The 26,674-nt window shown below is 39.7% G+C and overlaps 1 pseudogene; it reads left to right on the top strand.

The window, feature by feature from the left end:
• The first annotated feature begins 3,227 nt into the window (after positions 1–3,227).
• Positions 3,228–26,674, top strand: part of LOC121972457 — a 141,725-nt pseudogene continuing 118,278 nt past the window's right edge.

The raw sequence follows: 26,674 nt of genomic DNA, 5'->3' as shown, positions 1-26,674 counted from the left end.
GCTCATTCAAAATAGTTGGGGTGTATGGCCTTGTCTATTTCTTCTTCTTCTTGTTCACTTTTCATGTTTGCACTAATAAAAAAAAACTTACATTTTCAGTGAAACACAAAATATCAGATATATCAGATCTTAGGGTGAGGGATATACTCTATAAGGATTTCAAGAAATGGGGCAGAGTTTTAGGTACCATTATCACATTCCTAATTTTAAATCCATTGAACTAGCATAATGGCAGTATGTTCTTCAGATCAAAATGATTTGATATGAGGAAAGTTCAAAGCTTATTCATCTTTTGGGTACTTTAAACACAATTTTTTCTTTGATGTTGCAAGGAGAAAGGCCCAAAAATATACCCAATACTATTTCTGTTGCAATATATAGAGGAATCTATACAAAGCAACACAAACGATTCTGTACAAAGAAGGAATCATAGAGGAAGTCATGTACCTTATGTCTCAACATATAACAACAGCAACACTCTAATAAGATCTCAAAGCTTGCAGATGTGCAGTTTGCATAAAAACCACACAAAGCAGTATACAAAACTAGTTTCAACATTATTTCTATAAGAAAGCAAGAACAAACTAATCCATTAAACTATCTAAACTGTTAATCACTATATGCAATCCAGAATATGATTTTCTAAACTGATAATCACTACCACCAAAACTTACAATCACTACAAACTTAACTGATAATCTGACAAGTGTGTTAGTCCTACAAAAATACTTTCCGAATAGATCAAGTCATTGTATGACTTTACATACCTAGGCATAAATATAGTCTTGTATGCATTCTGGCCACTCGGAATGTACTTTATCAATTTCTTCTCTAGAGTACTACGTTTTGATGAACTGTGAACAAAGTCATAGATTAGATTAGTAAAAAGTAATCAAAAGAAGATAAGTGCAAAATGATAAACACACAAATATTTGAGAAGATTGAGAATTGAATGTCAAATATTACTATTGATCGAAGCAAATCTCTCTCGATAGTTTCCACTTCTTCAATAATATCTCTCATATATCTCATCACATAAAAACCACACTATTTCGAATCTGGTTGGCGAGGACCCTATGTTAAAAACAAATTGTAAATGCCTAATATACATGTTTAATTGTTTAAAATTTAATCATAAGTAGACATGCATACCTTTATTACTTCCCATGTAAAATGTTTTTTCCCTTTTTTTCCTTGTTTGAATTAAACAATCTTATGCTCCTTTATACATCAATAAGAATGGACATATGAGAGTTTTACTGATTAAAAAAATGCTTAATAAAATTAAAATGTGTACTCACATATCCACTACGAATGCGATGACTAAGTGAATCCAACAAATAAATTGTCTCCTTATATGGATCAATGATAGTGAGAATTCAATGATAACTATGCACAAATCACATAATTATTGCATGTGTATTTCTCGAAACAATAAATTAAAATTGATATTATAAGTCTTACTTACCCAACATTATGTGGTACCAAAACTAGTTGATTTCTTGATGATTGACTCAACTTATCTGCCAAAGCACTAGCTCTTTCATTCAAGTGCTCGATTTTTTGTTTTTGTCCAGTGGAGTCACACTTGGCACATATGGGATAATGTGTGGATTCACAAATCTGATTTTGTTGACATTATTATATGTTTTCAGCTTTTTATAAAGATGCCTACTATTTCAAAATGAAAATGTTACAATGCTAAATTAATAAAGTTTATACAATTTATATGGTAAACAAATATAATAAGAAGACTTACCACGTGTAAATTACTATACAATTTGCAGATATGGGATCCAAATGATAAAAAGGAATGATATCTTCAAAGTGCACAAGGATTTCATAATCACTGTCAAAGAAACCATGCTCACAAATCATTGATATATTTGTTTCATCATCTAGTGCATGCTTACAATAACAATACAGTAGATGAAATGACCTTGGCACACTTGATGAAATAATTGGGTTATTTCTTTGGACAACACTTCTTTTCCTTTGAGGATTCTAAAAATTGCAAATGTACACATGTTAGGAGCAACACTAATCTTTGTTGGACAATTTAACTATAAATATAATATGACATTTACCTCATCTTGCATAACTACCAAGTTAACCGGCCATCCCACATGTGTTCCTATATCATCACCAATTGTATCACATTGATTTGGAATTGGAAATGGCAAATGTGCTAATTCATCCATAGCCTTATCAATGGAGGCACACATACAATTAATGGGTAATGGAACACCATGAAGTAATTTACCAACCGCATTGACATGAACAATTGTACCATAGGCAACAATATTGCTCTTAGAACCCAATGTCAATGCAACTGGTTTACCCTAGAAGATAAGTAATCATGTTATAAATTGATGCAACTCATAGTTTCAATAATACTAAGTAATATAATGACAACTAAATATATACCTGGAAGAAATCATCATTGTTCAAAATTTACATGTCATCATCATCCAAAGTTTCAATATTTTGGACACACTTTTCAATTTTGATATTTTCGTCACTCATGGGATGCAACTTTACTGAGCAACTACCTTTTTCATCAGTATCTAAGTCGCATGCACCCTTACTGAACATCGCTTCAAGTTTCTGTATGTGTTCATCTTGATTTGATATGCGTGAATTTGTTCGATGATGCATGCATTTTGTTCTGAGATTAATATCTTTGCCTCCATCAACTCCTTTTACTGAAGGATAAACTGCTCATCAACAAGATGTTTCTTCACTATGCTGCCAACATTAAAATAGAATGTTGGAGTGACATGGCCTCCAACACCCCTCACACGCCCAGAATGCTCCTCAGATAAAAGTACTTTTGAAAGGATATCCGTGTTTGCCTCTTCTAAGTGCAACTTACCCTCTCGTTTTTGTTGTACATAATCATCCTGTCATGCAAAAGAAAATAAAATAATTACTACAAATAGTTTTATTGCCATGTATTTGAACACTAATTGTAGTACCAAGACTAATTACTAGTAGTACAGAATAAATTACTGGTAAATAACTCCCTATTAAGTACTAACACTAATATGGATATACATTTGTTTTAAAATTGTCAATGGTGATTTGCTAATTATTTTACTAGTTGTGTATGCATACAAATACAATTTTACTGATTGTGTAGAGTTTTTTAAAAAAGAAAAGGGGAGAGAATAGATGATCAGCATGAGAACACTACTGCTGCAGCTTATTCTGTAGTGCAACTATCCATGCAAATTTTATCAAACACTGTGTTTAGGGGATTTGTTTATGGGAACTCAGGTTGAAATTCTGGGTGTGCTCAAAAAACAATGTTATCAGCCCAATACACCAACAAAAGTTTGCTGAAAATAAGCAGATGCAGATTTTGATGAAACGATTTTGATGCAGATGCAGATGTAGATGCAGAAGCAGATTTTGATGATGCAGATGCAGAAGCAGATGCAGATTTTGATGTTATTCTAGGTGTGAAACGATTCTGTAATAAAAAGAAAATTGTATCCAAACTATTGCTGAAAATAAACAGTTGCATATTCATGTTAAAAGATCCAAATTTTGTTGTACAACAATTGATTTTTTTCTACAATGATGTAGTGTACATAAATGTAACAATAAATTATTGTTGTGATAATAAAGGATAGAGGCATAATAAAAACCATAAAGGCATAATAGATTTAGTAGGAAAGACGCATAATGAGCTTGCTTACAATATTTTCTATTGCCATTTCAAATCATCGCCTTCAAATTGCCCCTTCTTATTCATCGGCCCTTTCTTCCAAATAATCGCTCGATTAATCTCTTTATCATCACATAATTCATCTCCCTACAATCAAAATGTATAATCTAAACAACTTTATAAATCACATTAATTGATTTAGTAGGAATAAAATATAGGCAGGTTCTAGATCATATTTTCTGAATTAAGTAGGAACACTTACTATTTCGTCAGTAAAACGTGCATAACCTTTATGGGCAAGCCGATGTGGGTATACATTCTGCTTTCTTCTCTTCTTTTTCTCATCACTTACTTTCTAGTTAATTGAACATTCCTCATATATACCAGCTTTAAAACTAAAGCAGTGGCTTGTGATCAACTTAATTGAAAATAGCTAATTAAAATTCTTATCTTGAAGTCGTCAGACATGCGACTGATTACAAATGCACTCCAATCATCTCGTGTAATACCATAACCAATTGGTGGTTCTTTCAACTCCTCCGGTTTAGCAAACTTGCTAAAAATAAACTTATGAGTGAGGAGAGCTTTATATTGCCGCCACTGACTATTTGCCGAATTCAAACACCCCTTTTTCCAGCTTGGGTCAACATTGTAATTCAATTATAAAAAATATTAACCCATTACATTAAATAGATCATAAACATACAAAAGGTAATTAAAATTATCAAAACAAATTTAACTTACATTAACTAATTCCCATATTAAATCCTTAACACCACTTGGAACTTGCTTCCATGACTTGTAACTTATCCTAACCTTTTCCCGAGCGAGAATGCTAATATAACTTTGCATTTCACTAGCAAAGTCTCCTATTGGATGTCCAAATTTATTGAATTTTATATCCTTTCTAATTTTGTGGACCCTTTGCCTAACCAGCTTATCCAAACGAGTTCGACCTCTTGAAGTTCTTGTTGTTTCGGTCTCTTGAGGTTCCATTACTGTACCAGAATTTCCAAAATTTTCAAAATTTCTAGAATTTGCAGAATTTTCCATATCAACTTCTTTGGTTCCTACAGTATTTCTGTGTACCTGAATTCCATTTCTTGTACTCTTTTTTCAATGAGATGCCATAGTTTCCACAAAGCAATGAGGAGATACAATTTCAGAATCTTGTTAAGTTCTCCAATGATGCAATTCCTGCATTATGCATTGACAACTTGTTAGCCATTCATAAAATTACACTATGCAATGCATTGGTAAATAAAGTATAGTAGTTTTCCATTTGCATCATACATCAATGTCAATCAAAATGCTACTCATACAAGAATCATAATAAAAAAAAGGAATATGTTTCATGTGCAAATAAAATTTATCCGAATACAAATAAACAAATGAACTTCATTTACAACTAATGAACAATAGTCAAAAGACTAAAAACCTGCTGGTTCATGCCATGTAGGATTGCACTTATTTATTGTCAACCCAAGTCCCATCACAATCTTCACGACTACATGGTGGTTCTTTCTCATCTATTCCATCAACATCCATTGATAGAAATCCTCTTGTAAAACATTGGTAGTGGATTACATCATTTTCCAACTCATCATCATTTATATATTCAATGTTCTCCCTGGTAGGTGTTGCAAGTACAACATGCAATGTAGGATCTTGAGGATCTTCAATGTAAAATACTTGCTTTGCTTGATTGGCCAAAATAAAAGGGTCAGATTTGAATCCAATTCTCTTGAGATTTACCAGCGTGAAACCAAGATCATCGAATTTAATACCATTATTATTCTCAACCCAATTACATTTAAACATTGGAACTTGAAACTTTTGATAATCAAGTTCCCATATTTCTTGAATGGCTCCATAAAAAATCATGTCTGACACAAGTAGATTTTTGTCCTTTAAACTAGTAACTTGCATTGTCTTTGCGACTAAGCTTACTCTGGAGTTTTGAACAACTCGTATATCATCACGCTCTTTTGTATGATAAGTAACTCCATCAATAAAATAACTAGAGTACTTTAACACTTGATTGATAGGTCCGCGCGCTATCCACTTCAATCTTTCTGATATTTGACTAGTGGAATGACCAACTGCACTTGCAACCTATATGTCATAATGTGATAAAATTTGAACTTAGCTTTGAAAAAACCTATATTTCAAAACTTATGAAACTTACACGATCACGTAACCAGTTAATAAATGTTCGATTATGTACATCTTGTAGCCACCTTTTGGACTTAGCCTTATGAGGAAATTTGGCATTCAAAAATGTCATGTGCTCCCTGATGAAATGATTAGGGATAAGTTAACCAATTTAATATAAGAAAAGTGAAAGAAAGTATTAATAAGTTAGAGAAATTACTCGATATAAGGATCAACATCGTCATCATTTTCTAATACATAACGATGTGCTTGATACAACTCATCATGACTAGTGGAGTGAATTACTGAACCAGATATAGGCTTTATGAGTTGTACTCTTCGATGCTTTGATGGGATCCCAATTGTATGCACACTAGACAAGTAGTCTGAGCAAAATTCCACAGCCTCTTCAGCAATATAACTTTCAGCTATACACCCTTCAGGTCGATTACGATTTCACACATAGCCTTTCATGATCTTCATGAATCTTTCAAATGGGTACATATGCCTATACCATACCGGTCCACACAATTTCACCTCCCGCACAAGATGAACAGTTAAATGAATCATTATATCAAAAAAATATGGGGGAAAATATTTTTCAAGTAAATACAATAGCATCACAATCTCTTTTTGCAAATCATCTAACTTTGAGACATCTATCACTTTATTATATAGCACATTGAAAAAGCCACACAACCGAATGATAGTATCTCTAACATGTTTAGGCAAGACACCATGGATGGCCACTGGAAGCAATTGTTGCATCAAAGTATGATAGTCATGTGACTTAAGGCCAACAAGTTTCAAGTCCTTCATCGACACAAGGTTTTTAACATTGGATGAGTAACCTGTTGGGACCTTTATTCCTAACAATGAATTGCAAAATTTTCTTTTCTCAGCCTTACTTAATGTAAAACACGCTGCTGGCAAATATGTTTTATTCTCCCCCATCTTTGGTGCCAGATCAGTTCTCACATTCATCTCCATAAGGTATAGTCTTGCTGCTACTCCATCCTTTATTTTTCCTAGAATGTTAAGTAACGTACCAATGAGACTTTCACAAACATTTTTTTCAATGTGCATCACATCACGAACATGTCGAACATGTAGATGTTTCCAATACTCAAGTTTAAAGAATATAGATTTTTTTTTTCCAGCATGATTTTTCATCAACATCCTTTAACCGAAGCTTCCCACTCATTTTTCCCAAACGATAATTAATACTTTCAACTCTTTTTAATACTTCATGGTCAGTTAATGGTTTTGGTGCGAGGTTAAACTCTTGATTCTCGTTAAATGCTTTCTTTTTCCTTCCATAAGGATGACTTCTAGGAAGAAACCTTCTATGGCCAGTATATGACATTTTTCTACTATGCTTTAACCTTATTGATGTAACGCCCCAAATTTCCTCAATTAGAGTCCTAAAAGTAATTTAAAAATATTTTAAAATGGTATAGAAATATTCTAGGGATTTTTAGAAATTTTTAGAGTATTTTTATGTAATTTTTGGAGGTCGTTTGGTATTTTTACTAAACGAAGGAAGTTTCAACAAAAAAATGTCCAAGCCGAGAATTGAACCCATGACCTTTAACTCGGTCAAAACCGGGCTTACCAGGTGTGCAAACGGATTTTTCTGTTTAGAAAAGTTAGAAAAATTTATTTAAGATAGTTAACAGAATATTATAAAAGGGATAAGTTGATGTTGGATTTGTTTGTTTAGAAAAGGTAGCGAATTTATTTAAGATAGTTAACAGAATATTATAAAAGGATAAGTTGATGTTGAATTTGTCTGTTTAGAAAAGGTAGTGAATTTATTTAAGATAGTTAACAGAATATTGGATTATAAAAGGGATAAGTTGATATTGGATTTGTTTGTTTAGAAAAGGTAGCGAATTTATTTAAGATAGTTAACAGAATATTGGATTATAAAAGGGATAAGTTGATGTTGGATTTGTCTGTTTAGAAAAGATAGTGAATTTATTTAAGGAGTTAACAGAAATATTAAGTTATAAAAAGGGATAAGTTGATGCTCTGTTTTCCCGTGACTTAAATTATTCTCTCCTTCTCTTCTACGTACGATGGCGGAGCTTGGGTAGAAAACGAAAAGGAGTTAGGGCATCATCTCCGGCGACCGGCCAAGGTCCTAGAAGCCCTTTTTGTTCGGTTGTGAGTCCAAGAAGCAAGGTAAGTGCTTCTCACCTGCAGTAGGAGTAGTTTCGGACCTTTGTTCTTCTTGAATTCGAAGCATGAGAATCGCTTATAGTACAGATTTTTAATTAAGCCTATAGTGCATATTTTAATTAAGCTTATAGTGCAGATTTTTATGTAGGCTTATAGTGCAGATTTTAATTAAGCTTGTAGTGCAGATTTTTAATTAAGCCTATAGTGCAGATTTAAATTAAGCTTATAGTATAGATTTTTAATTAAGCCTATAGTGCAGATTTTAATTAAGCTTATAATGCAGATTTTTATGTAAGCTTATAGTGCAGATTTTAATTAAGCCAATAGTGCAGATTTTAATTAAGCTTATAGTGCAGATTTTTAATTAAGCTTATAGTGTAGATTTTAATTAAGCCTATAGTGCTGATTTTAATTAAGCTTATAGTGCAGATTTTTATGTAAGCTTATAGTGCAGATTTTAATTAAGCTTGTAGTGCAGATTTCTTAGAGATTAAAATGCAGATTTCTTTAGAGCTTGTAGTGCAGATTTCTTAAGAGCTTATGGTGCAGATTTCTTTGAAGTTTATAGTGCAGAATTTTTTGTTGGAACTTGTAGTGCAGATTTTTTGTGGAATTTATAGTGCAGATTTTTGGTGGAACTTGTAGTGCAGATTTTTGGTGGAACTTATAGTTCAATTTTAAAGAAAAAGATTATAGTGCAGTTTGGTTAAGTATTATAGTACAAAATTTATGTTTGCATAGTATGCAGAAATAGTGTAGCATAGAATGCAGAATCTTGATTAGCATAGTATGCAGAATTTTAATTAGCATAGTATGCAGATTTTTGTTTATGCATTTCAAAGTTAGAATTTGTTTAAACATTTCAGTTTCTTTTTAAAGAAGCATTCTTTTATTAGAGGTATTAACAAGTATAAGAAAGATAAAGAAAAGAAAGAAAAAGGCCAAGGCCTTAAGTAGATCCCAAAGTCAAGACTTTAGGGATTTTGGCACACAAGGTGCTTGTTAAAATGCCGAGGCATTTAAAGAAGAAGTAATTAAGATAATAAGATATTTTACTTTGAAGAGGCTAGTACCCGACTTCCGAGGTTGTCGTTAAACAAATCCAGGTGTCCAATTCCAAGGTCTTGGCCCTGGTAGACCGAGGTCTGCTCTTTTAGGATTGGTGGCTCACTACCCCAACCTATTAGGGAACGCGCATAAGATGGTACTATGCCTGGTCCCAAGAGAAGTTGATTACTATTTTGAAGTATTATAAGTATAAGTTTTTGAACAAGTAAAATAAGTTTTCACATAAGTATAAAAGTATTAAAGGATAAGTTTTAAACAAGTGAGATAAAAGAACAAGTTTAGAACAAATGAATTAGGTTTCACTTTGTTTTTAAAATCAGCAAGATTAGTTTTCTTTTATGCTAGCATGTTATTTAGATTAGCTTACTATTCTTTGCTATTTCGAGCATGAGCAGTATTGAGTTCTTAGTTCTATTCCATTTGCTATTGATTCTAGCATGAGCAGCATGAGCAGTATAGATTCTTATTTCTAGTTCTTTGTTATCAGATGAGCATGAGTTTTCCTTTTGAGCATTTAGTTTTAGATTTCTTCCAGTTACATGCATATTCGAGTTTTGTGAGTTAGATAGCGCTTACTAAGCAATTTTGCTTATAGTTGCATTTCCTCTTACTGCAGATAAAGGAAAGGAAAAGTTATAGCAAAGGAAGGCGACAAGGAGGTGCGGATGGATGTGTGATGCCTGGACTATAGAAGCCTTGGGATTTAGCATAAGAATTTATTAACAAAGAGTTGAGTAGAATGTATTAGAAGAGTCATTTAGTCTTCCGCTGCTAGTTAATTGTAAGTTTTGAGTTCTCCGAGAGTTTTAGGACTTACTATCAACATGTGAACAAGGATAGTTAAGTAAAGTTAGTAGTCCAGTAGCGCTCCGCCCTCACAGACCAGTAGTGAGGAGGGTGGGGTGTTACAATTGAATATGTTTCTTCACCACATATTGGACATGCATTATATCCTTTCACAACACAACCTGACATGTTCCCATATGCAAGAAAATCATTGATTGTCCATAATAAAACAACTCTAAGCAAGAAATTTTCTTCTCGATATGCATCATATGTATCAACATCTATATCCCATAAGCATTTAGGTCATCAATTAAAGGTGCTAAGTAGACATCAATATCATTCCCCGGTTGTTTGGGACCAGAAATCATCAAAGTGAGCATCATAAATTTTCTCTTCATACATAAACTTGAAGGAAGGATGTAAGTGATTATAACAATTGGCCAACAACTATATGCAGAACTCATCAAACTATGGAGATTAATCACGTCTGCTGATATGGCCAATCTTAGATTTCTTGGCTCAGAAGCAAAATCAGGACAGTTGTGATCCACCAATTTCCAAGAGGGTGAATCAGCCGGATGACGCAAGTATCCATCACGAATTCTTTTATCAGCATGCTAAGTTAACTCCTTAGATATCTCCTTGTTCTTAAACCATCTTTGAAATCTTGGAATAGGTGGGAAGTACCAAAGGACTTTTGCTGGAACTCCTTCATTTATTGTAATGCCCCAACTCCTTGGTACTAAGCTGTGAGCCGGATCGCTACATTAACTATTGAAACTACTGTGCTGTACTGTGCGGAAGACTGGGTAAAATAAAATTTTACTAAACTATTGTAGTTGCCTCTGTTAACTCTGTGAGAGTGAGATTTCATATCCAACTACCTTCTAGATATTCATAGCTATACTGAGGAGGTGAAACTGGAGCTTTGGATCGGTCCGTGGAACGATCCCGCACTGCGAATGATCGGTCTCCGATCAGGGCGACGGACCGATCGGTGGCTCTTGATCGCGAGGCAGCGCTGGATCGGTGCCGACCGATCCGGTAATCGATCGGTGGCCGATCGCTGACCGATTTCATCCGAACTCTCTGTTCGCGGATGGAACGATCGGTGACCGATCGAGAGATGAGGCTCATCCATCGGATCGGGTGACCGATCCAGAGAAGGAATGACGGATCGGTCTGCGACCGATCGAGTTCTTATAATCTGAAACGAAATCAGAATCCCGATCACCGGTTCGTGCCAAAACCTCACACTACTACTATCTAATGCATAATAAACATTCTAGCAACATGTAGTAACAATTCTAAACTTTAGCTAAAGCAAGGTTTACTGGTTCACGGCATTCTAACAACTTAAAGTGCATGAAGGTATGAATTTCTAAAAGTTCTAATTGCTTAAAACATGAAACTAAACCAAATAACTGAAAAGTGCTAAGGTAAATGCTAAATCCCAGAGGGTCTTTTATTCCAGTTCCTTCCACACACATCCTCATCTGCATTGACCTTCAGCCTCCACTACTAATCCATTTTCCTTTTTCCTGTATCTGCAGTATAAGGAAAATAGTATCTGTAAGCTTTAAGCTTAGTAAGAAACCATCTACCTCACAAAAACATGCAACGATGCGATTATGTTTTTAAAACATGCTGTTTGAAAACTGAACTGAGCATGGCAACATGGCATGACATATAAAAGCATAAACTGGAACTGAAACATGTATAGCATATAAATTGAACATGCTTTAAACTGAACATGGCACACTTATAAACTGAGTATGAAACTGAACTAGTCATGCATATATCTAAATTTGTACATGAACTCAAATCATGTAAACTGAACTTGAACTGAACTAAAAGTTAAATTAGTGTTCTCATCACTAGTTTAAAATTTGAAAACTATACATATAATAGATGAAAATACTAAACATGCTGTTGGGCCCTGGCAACTGTACTTATGTTACTCTCCGCAAGTTTAGAAGGGTTACTAGGTTATTTGAACCTAGGGACGACTGTGGGAGTCCAGCCCATGGATATCTGATCCAAGTACAGTGCCAACTGAATAAAAGTAAAATACTGAATACTGTTTTATTTTACTTTGCTGTTCTAGGTTATCTGAACCTAGAGCTAGGTTATCTGAACCTAGAGGCTACTGTGGGAGCCCACCCAATGGATATCTGATCCATATAGCTGTAATAACTGGTAATAAGCTGAATAAAATGTTTCTAATACATTTTACATGCTGTTAGGACGCCTACTGGTGCATCCTTCTGAACTGGGCATTCTACCGAATGCTTGGTGTGCACTATAAGCACACCCTAAAACTGAAAACTGTAGAACTACTGAACTAACGCCAAAACTAACAAGCGAGAGCAATTATACTGCAGGTGAGGGGTTTCTTACCTCTTGTTCATAATTTCTTACGATTCTATTCGCTGGAATTCCGGTGGAGATGACCTTCTCGACGATCCGCTCACGTCTTCGCGTTCCTCTCGCGGAGACGAACCTCTTTCGTGTTGGAGTCGTCGCCGGAAAGTGTCCTTGGGGCCCTAGAGAAAGAACCCTAGGCTTTCCCTTGTTGTGGTGCCGAGAGAAGGAGGAGAGGGAGAGGTGGCGTCAGTGAGGTTAGGGTGAGGGAAAGTTGCCGAACCAAAATAAAATAACCCTACTCCATCTTAAGTTTATTATTTATATTAAGTGGTTTAATGAACCCAACTCTAATATAAATATATTTGGTTCTCCTTTCTTTCAGCACGGCCCTGCTGGGTTCACCGGTTACTAAACTTATCCGTAAACCATAGGTCTCGGGTTCGATTCCCGCCTAAGCTATTTTACGGTTCCAATTATTTTTGCCACTTCCGCTACTCAGAAAATTCCAGAAAAATATCTAAAAATTCCACAAAAATCATAGAAAAATTCTAAAATAAATTCAAGAATTTTTCCCGGGCTTTACAATCCCCCATACCTTATAAAAAGTTTATCCCCGAACTTAAAACAATTCTGGGTACTTCTGTCTCATGCTGGCCTCTGTCTCCCAAGTCGCCTCTGCTGCTGTGTGATTTTGCCAACTGACTTTGACTAATGGCACTTCCTTGTTCCGTAATTTCTTTACTGCTCGGTCTATTATCAGAATAGGCCGACTGTCATAGCTGAGATCATCACGGACCTGTACCAACTGGGGCTCAATCACCTGGGTGGCGTCTGGGATATGCTTCTTCAGCATGGAGACATGAAATACGTTGTGGACGGCTAACATCTCCTGAGGTAGCTCTAGCTCATATGCTACCTTGCCCACTCTCTTCGTGATAAGGTATGGTCCCACATATCTGGGAGCTAGCTTGCCCTTCTTCCCAAAACGCATGACTCCCTTCATGGGATCTACTCTGAGGAAAACTATATCCCCAACTGAAAACTCTAGGGTCTCGTTGTATCGATAGCTCTTCGGCTCTATTGTCTCTATCCTCTGCGAATCTGATGGTCTGCTGTGGTATCGCTACTAGATCTGTCTGTAGTTCCTTCCATTCACCACTCTCATACCAGTAGATTGGTGATCTGCACCTCCGCCCATAGAGTGCCTCATAAGGTGCCATGCCAATAGTGGCACGATAGCTGTTGTATGCAAATTCTGCTAAACTCGGATATTTGCACCAACTTCTCTTGAAATCTAGGGCACAAGCCGGGCATATCTTCGAGTACCTGATTTACTCGCTCCGTCGACCATCCGCGAGGATGGAAGGTCATCTTGAATTTTAACGGGTGCCCATAGCTAATACACACTTCCAAGTGTGATGTAAATCTCTTGTCTATATAATGGTTCGTGGGACTTCATGCACCTAACAATCTCCTTGAGATACAACCGAGCTAGCTGCTCCATGGAATAGGATATTCGATAGCTAAGAAGTGGGCTGATTTAGTCAACTTGTCGATACCCGGATGGCATCAAAACCATTCATGGTTCGGTAATCCCACTATGAAGTCCATAGAGATATCCTCCCACTTCCATTCGGGAATCTGATCTGCCTTAACCCTCTGATAGGTTAGACAGATGCTGACGTATCTGGCGATATCTCGCTTCATCCTGTGCCACCAAAATCGTTTCTTTAGATCCGATACATTTTGGTGGAACCGGGATGCATCGCATAGGGTCCTGTGAGCCTCGTCTAGAATCTGTTTTTCCTCGATCCGGAACACAAAGTCTGTCACCACAATACACTACCCCTGGTGGACACTCTAAACTCTCCACTTTCGCCTCTGCTAACCCTTGCTTGATTTTCTGGATTTCTGAATATCATCAAGCAAGGTAGATGCTAAGGACATAGTGGAAAGCTGCCCGACTATAAGCTCGAGACTAAAAGCTGTAATCTCCTTCCTTAGGGGTGGTGACATAGCTACTAAAGATAATAAGGTAGCCTTGGACTTCTGCTGAGTGCGTCTGCTACCTTATTAGCTTTCCCTGGATGGTAGAGGATATCTATGTCATAATCCTTGACCAGCTCTAACCATCTGCACTGTCGCATATTCAGATCCTTCTGAGTAAAGAAATACTTCAGACTTTGATGATCTGTATACACTCTGCACTGAGCTCCGTACAAATAATGTCTCCAAATCTTGAGAGCGAACACTACTGCTGCAAGCTCAAGGTTATGAGTAGGATAGTTCCTCTCATAATCCTTGAGTTGTCTGGAGGCATAGGCGATCACCTTGCCTTCTTGCAGCACTGCTCCTAATCCCAATTTAGAGGCGTCACTGTAGATGTCTGTGTTTTCTGGTATAGCTAAAATAGGAGCACCGGTCAATCTCCGTTTAGTTCATTCTCATGATCCTCATCCTTTGAAATTTCTTGTTCTTCTGTGAGAGGCATGCTGGGGAGGCTATCCTAGAAAGTCCTCTGAATTTCTGTAGCCTGCTAATCCCGAAAGTTTCGATTTCACTGGTGTTCTGGGTCTCTTCCACTTACTACTTCTATCTTGGGGATCTACCATAACACCATCCTTGGAGATGATGTGACCAAGCTACCTGGTCTAGCCAAAATTCACATTTCGTGAATTTGGCATATGCTGGTTCTGCTGAAGGATTCAGATGCTCTGCATGGTCCTCTGAGTGCTCGAATAGATAAGAATGTCATCGATGAACACGATGACAAACTTGTCTAAGTATTCTCTGAATACTCTGTTCATGAGGTCCATGAAAGTAGCTAGCATTTGTCACGCCGAAAGGCATGACTACGAACTCATAATGTCCGTATCTGGTCCTGAAAGCTGTTTTAGGTATATCACCTTTCTTGACTCTAACCTGGTGATATCCTGATCTGAGGTCAATTTTAGAGAACACTGTGGCTCCCTTTAGCTGATCAAACAGGTCATCTATCCTGGGGAGAGGGTACCTGTTTTTAATTGTGACCTGGTTCAAGGCACGGTAGTCTATGCATAGGCGCATGCTTCCATCCTTCTTCTTCACGAACAACACAGGTGCTCCCCATGGTGAGTGACTAGGGCGTATGAAACCCTTGTCAAGAAGCTCCTGTAATTGCTCCTGAAGTTCCTTCAGTTCTGCTGGAGCCATGCGGTACGGTGCCTTGGAAATTGGATTTGTGCTGGGAATGAGCTCTATCTCAAATTCAATCTCTCTGTCTGGTGCTAAGCCTGGTAACTCTTCAGGGAAAACTGCTGGGTAGTCACAAACGACTCGAACCTCTGATAGCTGTTGGTTCTTGTCCTGGCTGGTGTTGACTACATTTGCTAAAAATCCCATGCATCCTGTATCCATTAGCTGCTGTGCTTTCAATGCTGAGAGAAACTTCCTGGCTTTTCTCTTTGGTTTTCCTATGAACTCAAACTGTACTCCTGCTTCAGGTTGGAATATGACCTTCTGTTTACGGCACTCTATAGAAGCGCCGTATCTGATCAGAAAATTCATTCCAAAGATGACATCGTAGTCAGTCATTTCTAGCACTATCACCAAAAGTTCTCTGTCTGCTATAATGACCGGCACCGCTCTGATGTGTAAATGCCATAATGTCTCCCGAGGGTAGTGTTGTCGAAGCTATTGAGTACCTCAGGTGTTGCTAATTTCTCGCAACGGATACATAAGAGTGGGTTGCCCGAGTGTCGAATAAGACAGTTGCATTATGTAAAATCTTGATCGACTGTGACAACTGCCGAGGCATTTGCTACGTCCTCTCAGGGAGAAAATCACGCATTCATGTTAGCTGGGGCTTCTAATCTGCTGATCGATGGACCATCTAAGGCATACATCCGTGTAGTTGTCTTTGGTGAGCTCCATCTTGATCGGTGAGGAAGATTCTTGTTCGACCGCTAGCCATGTGCCCTTCCTGTCCACATTCAAAACAACCTCGTGTACCTTTGCGGCAAACTCCTGGATGATGTTTCCCACAAGTAGCACACTTGGGATGTCTGGAATGTTTTCCAGCTGGTCCTCCTTTTGGGTCACTGCTTGCCTTATGTTTCCCCTTCCAGTTGGAGCTATGTCCCTGTTGTTTCTGATGAGTACCTGAGCCCGCTTGTCCCTTGGGCTCTGTGAAAACCTGCTTCTGCTGGGTGATGCTGTGCAGATAGTGCTCGGTGATCAGAGCACTACTCACTAGCTCCTCTGTGGTTTGTGGCCTATGAACGCCACCAGCCACATTCTGGTCTGAGCATCTTCAGCATCAACCGTACTCGTTCCTTCTCTGAGCTGACTAGTTCTGGACACAGACGGGCCAACCTGTTGAATTTCTTCACGGCCTCCTAAACTGATAGGTTGCCCTGACGAAACTCTGTAAACTCGTCATAGTGTCGGTTCGTGACTTGCATGTGAAAGAATTCCTCGAAGAATTCTTTCTCGAAGTTTGCCCATGTCATCTGATTTACTGGCCACTTCGATTTAATCTGCTCCCACCTCCTGTTAAACAGAAGGAGGCACACTTCACCTTTTCGTGCTCTGGCCAGTCTAGAAGCTCCATCGTGCTTTCCAGTGTTTTAAACCATGCCTGAGCATTCCATGGTTCGCTGGTGCCTGAGAAGTTCTCGGGCTTAATTCTCTGCCACTGGATAAGGTAGGCTTCTCTCTTAGCCCCTGCTACTGGGGCTACTGGGACTGGTACTGCAGGCTGAGCTGGTACAACCTCTGTGATTACTGGAGTCGTGAGATTCGGTACTGGAGTGACTGGGGGAGTAGTCTGCTGGTTAGCCTTTAAGGAGGCTATCTCCTGCTGCTGTTCAGCTAAGGGGGAGGCACTGAACTGCCTGCCTCATGCTGGGGCTCAGCCGCTGATGCTTTCTTAGCTGGACGTCCTCGTACCATTTTCTAAATAGCAGAGAACACATATATATAACTAGGCTATCATGTTATAGTTAACTACTGGTAACATGTTAAATACTATTACTGTAAACATGAATTAATTAACTACCAACATGAGAGCAAACATGAAGCACATATAACTGATATGAAAGCTGAAAACAAAACTGAGTGAGAGATGTTCTTACTTGGAAGCTGTAGGCTGATGTGTGTGTAGGAAGTGAGGAACTTGCTCTGATACCACTCTGTAACGCCCCAACTCCTGGGTACTAAGCTGTGAGCCGGATCGCTACATTAACTATTGAAACTACTGTGCTGTACTGTGCGGAAGACTGGGTAAAATAAAATTTTACTAAACTATTGTAGTTGCCTCTGTTAACTCTATGAGAGTGAGATTTCATATCCAACTACCTTCTAGATATTCATAGCTATACTGAGGAGGTGAAACTGGAGCTTTGGATCGGTCCGTGGAATTATCCACTGACACCCACGCGAACTCTGGCTGGATCGGTCTGCCGACCGATCCAGCTGCTCACTGATCGGTCGGCGGACCGATCAGTGACCGCCGAACCGATCCAGGGAGATACAGTAGGCTACTGTATCCATCTGGATCGGTCGGCTGACCGATCCAGGAGAAGGAATGGCACTGGATCGGTCTGCTGACCGATCCAGGTTCTGATAATCTGAAACGAAATCAGAATCCCTGATTCGTGCCAAAACCTCACACTACTACTATCTAATGCATAATAAACATTCTAGCAACATGTATTAATAATTCTAAACTTAAGCTAAAGCAAGGTTTACTGGTTCACGGCATTCTAACAACTTAAAGTGCATGAAGGTATGAATTTCTAAAAGTTCTAATTGCTTAAAACATGAAACTAAACCAAATAACTGAAAAGTGCTAAGGTAAATGCTAAATCCCAGAGGGTCTTTTATTCCAGTTCCTTCCACACACATCCTCATTTGCATTGACCTCCAACCTCCACTGCTAATCCATTTTCCTTTTTCCTGTATCTGCAGTATAAGGAAAATAGTATCTGTAAGCTTTAAGCTTAGTAAGAAACCATCTACCTCACAAAAACATGCAACGATGCGATTATGTTTTTAAAACATGCTGTTTGAAAACTGAACTGAGCATGGCAACATGACATGGCATATAAAAGCATAAACTGGAACTAAAACATGTATAGCATATAAATTGAACATGCTTTAAACTGAACATGGCACACTTATAAACTGAGTATGAAACTGAACTAGTCATGCATATATCTAAATCTGTACATGAACTCAAATCATGTAAACTGAACCTGAACTGAACTGAAAGCTAAATTAGTGTTCTCATCACTAGTTTCAAATTTGAAAACTATACATATAATAGATGAAAATACTAAACATGTTGTTGGGCCCTGGCAACTGTACTTACTGTGCGCGCATCCCTACGAGACCCGGGATTGCAAGTTCCGAATCCAGCAGGGTTACTAGGTTATCCGAACCTAGGGACGTCCAGCCCATGGATATCTGATCCAAGTACAGTGCCACTGAATAAAAGTAAAATACTGAATACTGTTTTATTTTACTTTGCTGTTCTAGGTTATCTGAACCTAGAGCTAGGTTATCTGAATCTAGAGGCTACTGTGGGAGCCCACCCAATGGATATCTGATCCATATAGCTGTAATAACTGGTAATAAGCTGAATAAAATGTTTCTAATACATTTTACATGCTGTTAGGACGCCTACTGGTGCATCCTTCTGAACTGGGCATTCTACCGAATGCTTGGTGTGCACTATAAGCACACCCTAAAACTGAAAACTATAGAACTACTGAACTAACACCAAAACTAACAAGCGAGAGCAATTATACTGTAGGTGAGGGGTTTCTTACCTCTTGTTCGTAATTTCTTACGATTCTATTCGCTAGAATTCCGGTGGAGATGACCTTCTCGACGATCCGCTCACGTCTTCGCGTTCCTCTCGCGGAGACGAACCTCTTTCGTGTTGGAGTCGTCGCCGGAAAGTGTCCTTGGGGCCCTAGAGAAAGAACCCTAGGCTTTCCCTTGTTATGGCGCCGAGAGAAGGAGGAGAGGGAGAGGTGGCGTCGGTGAGGTTAGGGTGAGGGAAAGTTGCCGAACCAAAATAAAATAACCCTACTCCATCTTAAGTTTATTATTTATATTAAGTGGTTTAATGAACCCAACTCTAATATAAATATATTTGGTTCTCCTTTCTTTCAGCACGGCCCTGCTGGGTTCACCGGTTACTAAACTTATCCGTAAACCATAGGTCTCGGGTTCGATTCCCGCCTAAGCTATTTTACAGTTCCAATTATTTTTGCCACTTCCGCTACTCAGAAAATTCCGGAAAAATATCTAAAAATTCCACAAAAATCATAGAAAAATTCTAAAATAAATTCGGGAATTTTTCCCGGGCTTTACATTTATTGTATATTTTTTACCCAACTTCCACCTTGACATCCCGCAAATAGGGCAATTGGTAAAATCCTCATACTCCTTCCGGTATAAGATACAATCATTAGGGCAAACATGAATTTTCACATAATCCATCCCTAATACAGATAAACTTTTCATTGCATCATACAAAGATAATGTAACGCCCGAAAATTCTCAAAACTATTTTAGAAATATTCTATGATTTTTCAGGAATTTTAGAATATTTTTATGGAATTTTTAGATTAGCGGAAGTAGCAAAAATAGAAAGAAAACGAAAATAGCTTAAGCGGGAATTGAACCCGAGACCTATGGGTCCTATGACTTATGGTGAACCATGGTAACCAAGTGAACCCAGCAGGGTCGTGCTGAAAGGAAAGGGAAACATTTATATTTAAGTTTAAGTTGGGCCGAAATACCCACTTAATACAAATGGGGAATTAATTGGTGAGGAGTTAAATTTTAACGTGATCTCTCCTCTTCCCAACCTAATTCCGCCGACCTCTCTCTCTCATTTCTCCCTCTCTCAGCGCCAACCACAAGGAAGGCTAAGGTTCGGCCCAAGGGCACTTCCCGGCGACGACTTCGAGACGAGGACGCTCCCCTTCGCGAGAAGAGCCCGTAGACGTAGGAGGATCGTCGAAAAGATCATTCTTCCAGAAAAACTAGTGATTTGAATCGTAAGAAACTTCAAGTAGGAGGTAAGAAACCCCTCACCTGCAGTATAAGTAGCTTCCGTGTGAATTTCATGTTTTAGTTTAGTAATATGTAGACTTTCGGTACAAGGATGCGAATTAGTGCATACTAAGTGTTCGATTAAATTATTTGGCACAGAAAAATGCAACTTAGGCATTTTAATAGCTCAGTAAATGCAATAGAAGCATTTAAATAGTTTAGTTAGCCTTGCCACAGCATATATGGGACTACGGTCCAATGGGTGGGCACCCACAGTCGCCTCTAGGTTCTGATAAGCTAGTAGAAGCAAGGTAAATTAATTAGCTATGATTCAGTATTTTATTTTCAGTAGTGGCACTGTACAGGATTAGATATCCATTGGGCTGGGCTCCCATAGTCGGTCCCTAGGTTTAGATAACCTAGTAAACCTTGCTAAATTCGGGATTTGCAACCCCGGGTTTAGTTGAGGATGCGCGCGTAGCATGTACAGTTGTCGGGCCCATTAGCAGTATGATTATCTATTTTAATCTATTATATTATAGTTTTTCAAAACTCACAAAGATCAGTTATGTTAGTTGAGTTTGAATTCAGTTCCAGACTAGTTTAATTCATGTTCAGCTCAGTTTTCCTTGTTGTTACACATGATAGTTATGGTTAGCTTTGTATGCCATGCTTTGGTGTTCATGTTCAGCTTTTATTACACATGTTTAGATGATAGTATGCCATGACTAGCTTTGATTTCTATGTATGATAACATGCCATGTTTAGCATATTCAGTTTGTATTTCAAATAGCATGTTTTAAACATCATAAATGCATCGTATGCATGTTTTAGTGAGGTAGATGGTTTCTTACTAAGCGAAAGCTTATAGATACTTTCTTTTCCTTATACTGCAGATAAAGGTAAAGGAAAGATGGACTAGCGGAGGCTGGGGAACAATGCGGTGAAGATGTGTGTGGATGGAACTTGGAATGGAGATCTTAGGGACTTAGCACATTGTTTTAAGCATTAGAACTTTTCCGTGTTTACTATTTTGCACTATGGTATGTTACTTGGTATAAGTTCGTTAACTATGCACTCTATCATGCCTAGAACACCTATTTCATGATTTTAGAATGTTAGTTGTTATTGATAGAGTGTTTTTCATCATTTTTAGGACTTGTAATGTGATAGAGGCACGAAACAGTGCTGAAATCAGAGTTTAGCTGCAAAATCATAAACTTCAATCGATCGGTGGATCGATTGGGGGTTCCCAATCGATCAGATGATCGATTGGTCAATCTGTTCCGCGAACAGTAGGCTTCTGGATCGATCAGACGATTGATCCAGCCAATTCCGTCGCGAACAGATCGATTGACCAGCCTGGATCGATCAGCCGATCGATCCAAATTATTGTCCCGAGCACAGTAGCGTGCTGGATCGATCACTGGATCGATCCAACCCACGTTCCAGATACAGTAGCCCTCTGAATCGATCTCCGGATCGATTCGACCATTCCAATCGATCCGTGGATCGATTGGGAGGCCTGATATTAGCTAGAAACCCTTAGTTAAGTTCCTTGACCATAAGGGGAGGTAACAATGACATGAATAGCTTAGATTACACCCCTTAGCACGTGTAGAACCAAGAAATGATAATAGTTTACCAGAAATTTTAATTGGTATAGCTTCCGCACTAGATTTAATGATGGTCATGGATTAGTTAGCACAGCATAATGTGACGATCGACCTTACAGCTTAGTTAGTAGAAGGCGGTCGTTACAGAGTGGTATCAGAGCAGTGTTCCATACTTCCTACACACACATCAGCATTGAACCTGCAGCTTCCAAGTAAGAACATCTCTCACTTTCGTTATGTTTCTTGTTTTCATGTTCAGATATAACTAAAGCATGCTTGTTTATGATAGTAGTTAGCATGATAACAATAGTTACTCTATTATGCTTGTGTTAGTCATGTATGTCCTCTATGTCTCTAGAATGACACAAGGACGCCCAGCTAGAAGGGTACCAGCTACTGAGCCCCAGTATGAGGCAGGCAGTTCAGTGCCTCCCCCAGACCTTACAGCACTAGTGGCTCAGTTACAGCAGCAGCTAGCTGAACAACAACAGGAAATAGCCACCTTAAAGGCTAGTCAGCAGAACACTCCCACTGTCACCCTGGAGCCTAACTTAGCGACACTAGTGGTCTTAGAGGTTCCACCAGTAGCCCCAGCAGCAGGAGCGCAGAGAGAAGCCTATCTGATCCAGTGGCAGAGAGTCAAGCCAGAGAATTTCTCAGGCAGCAGTGAACCATGGGATGCTCAGGCATGGTTCAAAACACTGGAAAGTACGATGGAGCTTCTGGACTGGCCAGGACATGAGAAGGTGAAGTGCGCCTCCTTCTGTCTGACATGAGATGCACGCATGTGGTGGGAGAGAATCAGAGCGAAGCGCCTAGTGAACCAGATGACATGGGCTGACTTCGAGAAGAAATTCTTTGAGGAGTTCTTTCACATGCGGGTCACCAACCACCACTATGACGAGTTCACTGAGTTTCGTCAGGGCAACCTATCAGTTGAGGAAGCCGTGAATAAATTCAATAGATTGGCTCGTCTATGCCCTGAACTAGTCAGCACAGAAAGGGAACGAATCCGGTTGATGCTCAAGATGCTGAGGCCGGAAATAGCAATGAATGTGGCTGGTGGCGTTCATAGGCCACAAACCACAGAAGAGCTAGTGAGCAGTGCTCTAATGACTGAGCATTACCAGAATAGCATCAAGCAACAGAAGCAAGTCCTCTCAGAAGCTAAAGGTCAAGGAGCCTCAGGCACTCAGAAACAGCAGGGCCACAGCTCTCATGGCTCTAACTGGAAAGGGAACTCCAGCAACAAGCACAAACCGGGGAGTTAGCCAGCAAGCAACCCAGTTATCCAAAGTGTGCTACTTGTGGGAAATTCCATCTGAGTTTGTCGTAAGGGCACACGAGGATGCTTTAAATGCGGAGGAAGGGCATATGGCCAAGCGGTGTCAAACAAGACCGATCTTCCTCAGCCACAGCAATTCAGTATGGAGGCCACCATTACATCGGATGGGCCGCTTTAGAAGGTCCACATATCAGCCAGGGCCCTCCACCTACGACCAATGCGAGGATCTACTCACTCACCGGAGAGGGCGAATGCCTCAACAGTTGTTACAGGTCATATTAGTATTTTACAACAAAGTACAACATTCGATACTGGGGCAACCCATTCATATATATCCGGGCATTTCTGAGAAATTAGCGATACCCCGAGGTACTCAGTAGTCAATTTGACAACGCTACCGTCAGGAGAAATTATGGCATCCACGCACTGGCTCAGAGCGGTCATTATAGCAGACAGAGAACTCTTTTATGATCGATAGTGCTAAATATGATGTACGATGTCATCTTGAATGGACTTCTTGATCGAATCGGTGCCTCCGAGTGTCATAAGCGAATGTCGTATTCCAACTGAAGCGAAGCATAGTTGAATTCGGAGAAACCAGGAGAAAGGCTAAGAAGTTTCTCTCAGCTATGAAGGCACGGAGGTTGATGGATTCAGGATGTACGGGGTTCTTAGCACACGTAGTCAGTACCAGTCAGGACAAGGACCAACAGCTAGCAGAGGTCCGAGTCGTATGTGACTACCCAGCAGTCTTCCCTGAAGAGTTACCAGGCCTAGCACCAGACAGGGAGATCGAATTTGAGATAGAGCTCATTCCCGGTACAAATCCTATCTCCAAAGCACCTTACCGCATGGCTCCAGCAGAACTGAAGGAACTTCATGAGCAACTACAGGAGCTGCTTGACAAAGGCTTCATACGCCCTAGTCACTCACCATGGGGAGCGCCTGTATTGTTCGTGAAGAAGAAAGACGGGAGCATGCGCCTGTGTATAGACTACCGGGCACTGAACCAAGTCACAATCAAGAACAGGTATCCTCTTCCCAGAATAGATGACCTGTTTGATCAGCTAAAGGGAGCAGCAGTGTTCTCTAAAATAGACCTCAGATCAGGTTATCATCAGGTGAAGGTTAAAGAAGGGGACATACCCAAGACAGCATTCAGGACTAGATACGGACATTACGAGTTCGTAGTCATGCCCTTTGGCGTGACAAATGCTCCAGCTACTTTCATGGACCTTATGAACAGGGTATTCAGGGATTACCTAGATAAATTTGTTATTGTGTTTATCGATGACATTCTTATCTATTCAGGAACTCAGGAAGAACACGCAGAGCACCTGAAAATAGTATTGCAGACCCTTCAGCAGAACCAGCTGTATGCCATGTTCACGAAATGCGAATTTTGGCTAGATCAGGTGTCCTTCCTGGGTCACGTCATCTCAAATGATGGTATCATGGTAGACCCCAGTAAGATAGAAGCTGTGAGCAACTGGAAAAGACCCAAGAACGCCAGTGAGATCAGAAGCTTTCTGGGATTAGCAGGTTACTACAGGAAATTCGTAGAGGACTTCTCCAGGATAGCCTCCCCACTGACAGCTCTTACCAGAAAGAACAGAAAATTTCAGTGGACAGAGGACTGTGAGAACAGTTTCAGTGAGCTGAAGAGGAGATTGACCAGTGCACCTATTCTGACTCTACCAGAGAACGCAGATAGCTTTGATATATATAGTGATGCTTCTAAGTTGGGACTAGGAGCAATGCTGATGCAAGATGGAAAGGTAATCGCCTATGCCTCCAGACAACTCAAGGAATATGAGAAAAATTACCCTACTCATGACCATGAGCTTGCAGCAGTAGTGTTCGCTCTCAAAATTTGGAGACATTACTTGTATGGAGCTCAGTGCAGAGTGTATACAGATCATCAGAGTCTGAAGTACTTCTTCACTCAGAAGGATCTGAATATGCGACAGCGCAGATGGCTAGAGCTGGTCAAGGACTACGATATAGACATCCTCTACCACCCAGGGAAGGCAAATAGGGTAGCAGATGTACTTAGCAGAAAGTCCAGTGCTGCCCTATTATCTCTAGCAGCCATGTCACCACCCCTACAGAAGGAGATCTCAGATTTCGGTCTCGAACTCATAGTCAGACAGATCTCCACTATGACATTAGAGTCTACCTTGCTCGGTGACATCCAGACAGCTCAGAAGCAGGATCCTGAAATTCAGAGAATCAAGCAAGGTTTAGCAGAATCAGAAAGTGGAGAGTTCAGAATATCAAATAGCGGGGTACTGTATTTTGGTGACAGGCTATGTGTTCCAGATTAGGAAGAACTTAAGAGGAAGATTTTAGATGAGGCTCACAAGGCTCCCTATGCGATGCATCCTGGCTCCACCAAAATGTACCAGGACTTGAAGAAACGTTTTTGGTGGCCTGGGATGAAGAGAGACATCGCTCGATATGTCAGCACCTGCCTAACCTGTCAGAGGGTTAAGGCAGAACATCAGCGACCAGGAGGAGTCTTGCAGCCTATTCAAATTCCAGAATGGAAGTGGGAAGACATTTCTATGGACTTCATAGTGGGATTACCCAGAACCACGAATGGTTTTGATACCATCTGGGTAATAGTCGACAGATTGACTAAGTCAGCCCACTTCTTAGCTATCAGGATCTCCTACTCCATGGAACAGCTAGCTCAGTTGTATCTCAAGGAGATTGTTAGACTACATGGAGTCCCACGAACCATTATATCAGACAGAGATAGCAGATTCACATCACACTTCTGGGAGTGTGTACAGTCAGCTTTGGGCACGAAGTTGAAGTTTAGCACAGCTTTCCATCCTCAGACAGATGGACAGACGGAGCGGGTATATCAGGTACTCGAAGATATGCTCCGAGCATGTGCCCTAGATTTCAAAGGAAGTTGGTGCAAATATCTGAGTCTAGCAGAATTTGCATACAACAACAGCTATCAGGCCACTATCGGTATGGCACCTTATGAGGCTCTCTATGGGCAGAGGTGTAGATCTCCAATCTGCTGGTATGAGAGTGGTGAACAGAAAGAACTAGAACTTCAGACAGATCTAGTGGCAGATACCACAGCAGCTATACAGCAGATCCGCCAGAGGATAGAGACAGCTCAGAGCCGCCAGGAAAGCTATGCTGATATACGGCACAGACCTTTAGAGTTTTCAGTTGGGGATTCAGTGTTCCTCAGAGTAGCTCCCATGAAGGGAGTAATGCGTTTTGGGAAGAAAGGCAAGCTAAGTCCCAGATATGTGGGACCATACCATATCAGCAGAAGAGTGGGCAAGGTAGCATATGAGCTAGAGCTACCCCAGGAAATGTCAGCTGTCCACAATGTATTTCATGTCTCTATGCTGAAGAAGCATACCCTAGACGCCACCCAGGTGATTGAGCCCCAGTCGGTACAGATCCGCGAAGACCTCAGCTATGACAGTCGGCCTATTCAGATAATAGACCGAGCAGTTA

This window comes from Zingiber officinale, chromosome 4A (genome assembly GCF_018446385.1).
Source record: "Zingiber officinale cultivar Zhangliang chromosome 4A, Zo_v1.1, whole genome shotgun sequence".
Taxonomy (NCBI): Eukaryota; Viridiplantae; Streptophyta; class Magnoliopsida; order Zingiberales; family Zingiberaceae; genus Zingiber; species Zingiber officinale.
This window is presented reverse-complemented; position numbering and strand designations above follow the sequence as displayed.